The sequence below is a fragment of the Manis pentadactyla genome, chromosome 13 (genome assembly GCF_030020395.1).
Source record: "Manis pentadactyla isolate mManPen7 chromosome 13, mManPen7.hap1, whole genome shotgun sequence".
NCBI classification, from domain to species: domain Eukaryota; kingdom Metazoa; phylum Chordata; class Mammalia; order Pholidota; family Manidae; genus Manis; species Manis pentadactyla.
The window spans coordinates 23098121-23101115 of record NC_080031.1 but is presented as its reverse complement, the minus strand read 5'-3'; positions in this window follow the sequence as shown (position 1 = coordinate 23101115).

Sequence of the window (2995 nt, the reverse complement as noted above, 5' to 3'; positions counted from 1 at the left end):
TTGGAGCAGCGGCCCGAGGCAGGCCAAGCCCACAGCAACAGCAGAGATAAACTCCATAGCAGCCAGGCAGGAAGCAGAAACCCTGTCTGCGCGCAGCTGCCCAGCACAAGCCACTAGAGGTCGCTGTTCTCCCAGGAGAGGAGGGCCACAAACCAACAAGAAAGGAAGTCCTTCCAGCTGTCACTCATCCCAGCTCTGCAAACTATTCCTATCACCATGAAAAGGCAAAGCTACAGGCAGACAAAGATCACAGAGACAACACCAGAGAAGGAGACAGACCTAACCAGTCTTCCTGACAAAGAATTGAAAATAAGAATCATAAACATGCTGACAGAGATGCAGAGAAATATGCAAGAGATATGGGATGAAGTCCGGAGGGAGATCACAGATGCCAGAAAGGAGATTACAGAAATGAAACAAACTCTGGAAGGGTTTATAAGCAGAATGGATAAGAAGCAAGAGGCCATTGATGGAATAGAAACCAGAGAAAAGGAACGCATAGAAGCTAACATAGAGAGAGATAAAAGGATCTCCAGGAATGAAACAATGTTAAGAGAACTGTGTGACCAATCCAAAAGAAACAATATCCATATTATAAGGGTACCAGAAGAAGAAGAGAGAGGAAAAGGGTTGGAAAGTATCTTGGAAGAAATAATTGCTGAAAACTTCCCCAAACTTGGGGAGGAAATAATCGAACAGACCATGGAAATACACAGAACCCCCAACAGAAAGGATTCAAGGAGGACAACACCAAGACACATAATAACTAAAATGGCAAAGATCAAGGACAAGGAAAGAGTTTTAAAGGCAGCTAGAGAGAAAAAGGTCACCTATAAAGGAAAACCCATCAGGCTAACATCAGACTCCTTGACAGAAACCCTACAGGCCAGAAGAGAATGGCATGATATATATAATGCAATGAAACAGAACGGCCTTGAACCAAGGATACTGTATCCAGCACGACTATCATTTAAATATGATGGCGGGATTAAACAATTCCCAGACAAGAAAAAGCTGAGGGAATTTGCTTCCCACAAACCACCTCTACAGAACATTTTACAGGGACTGCTCTAGATGGGAGCACTCCTAGAAAGAGCACAGAACAAAACACTGAACATATGAAGAATGGAGGAGGAGGAATAAGAAGGGAGAGAAGAAAAGAATATCCAGACAGTATATATAACAGCTCAATAAGAGAGCTAAGTTAGGCAGTAAGATACTAAAGAGGCTAAGCTTGAACCTTTGGTAACCACGAATTTAAAGCCTGCAATGGCAATAAGTACATATCTCTTAATAGTCACCCTAAATGTAAATGGACTGAATGCACCAATCAAAAGACACAGATTAATAGAAAGGATAAAAATGCAAGGCCCATCTATATGCTGCTTACAAGAAACTAACCTCAAACCCAAAGACATCTACAGACTAAAAGTCAAGGGATGGAAAAACATATTTCAGGCAAACAACAGTGAGAAGAAAGCAGGGACTGCAATACTAATATCAGACAAAATAGACTTCAAAACAAAGAAAGTAACAGGAGATAAAAAAGGACACTACATAATGATAAAGGGCTCAGTCCAACAAGAGGATATAACCATTCTAAATATATATGCACCCAACACAGGAGCACCAGCATATGTGAAACAAATACTAACAGAACTAAAGGGGTTAATAGACTGCAATGCATTCACTCTAGGAGACTTCAACACACCACTCACCGCAAAGGATAGATCCACCGGGCAGAAAATAAGTAAGGACACAGAAGCACTGAACAACACAGTAGAGCAGATGGACCTAATAGACATCTATAGGACTCTACATCCAAAAGCATCAAGATATACATTCTTCTCAAGTGCACATGGAACATTCTCCAGAATAGACCACACACTAGCCCATAAAAAGAGCCTCAGCAAAATCCAAAATATTGAAATTCTACCAACCAATTTTTCAGACCACAAAGGTATAAAACTAGAAATAAATTCTACAAAGAAAACAAAAGGGCCCACAAACACCTGGAGACTTAACAACATGCTCCTAAATAATCAATGGATCAACGAACAAATTAAAATAGAGATCAAGGAATATATAGAAACAAATGACAACAACAACACAAAGCCCCAACTTCTGTGGGATGCGGCAAAAGCAGTCTTAAGAGGAAAGTATATAGCGATCCAGGCATAGTTAAAGAAGGAAGAACAATCCCAAATGAAGAGTCTAACATCACAATTACCGAAATTGGAAAAAGAAGAACAAATGAGGCCTAAAGTCAGCAGAAGGAGGGACATAATAAAGATCAGAGAAGAAATAAACAAAATTGAGAAGAATAAAACAATAGCAAAAATCAATGAAACCAAGAGTTGATTCTTTGAGAATATAAACAAAATAGATAAGCCTCTAGCCAAACTTATTAAGAGAAAAAGAGAATCAACACAAATCAACAGAATCAGAAATGAGAATGGAAAAATTACGACAGACTCCACAGAAACACAAAGAATTATTAAAGACTACTATGAAAACCTATATGTCAACAAGCTGGAAAACCTAGAAGAAATGGACAACTTCCTAGAAAAATACACCCTTCCAAGACTGACAAAGGAAGAAACACAAAAGTTAAACAAACCAATTATGAGCCATGAAATTGCAACGGTAATCAAAAAATTACCCAAGAACAAAACCCCCAGGCTGGACGGATTTACCTCAGAATTTTATCAGACACACAGAGAAGACATAATACCCATTCTCCTTAAGGTTTTCCAAAAAACAGAAGAGGACGGAATACTCCCAAACTCATTCTATGAAGCGAACATCACCCTAATACCAAAACCAGGCAAAGACCCCACCAAAAAAAGAAATTTACAGACCAATATCCCTGATGAATGTAGATGCAAAAATACTTAATAAAATATTAGCAAACCGAATTCAAAAGGTGTATCAAAAGGTTCATACACCATGACCAAGTGGGATTCATCCCAGGGATGCGAGGATGGTATAACAT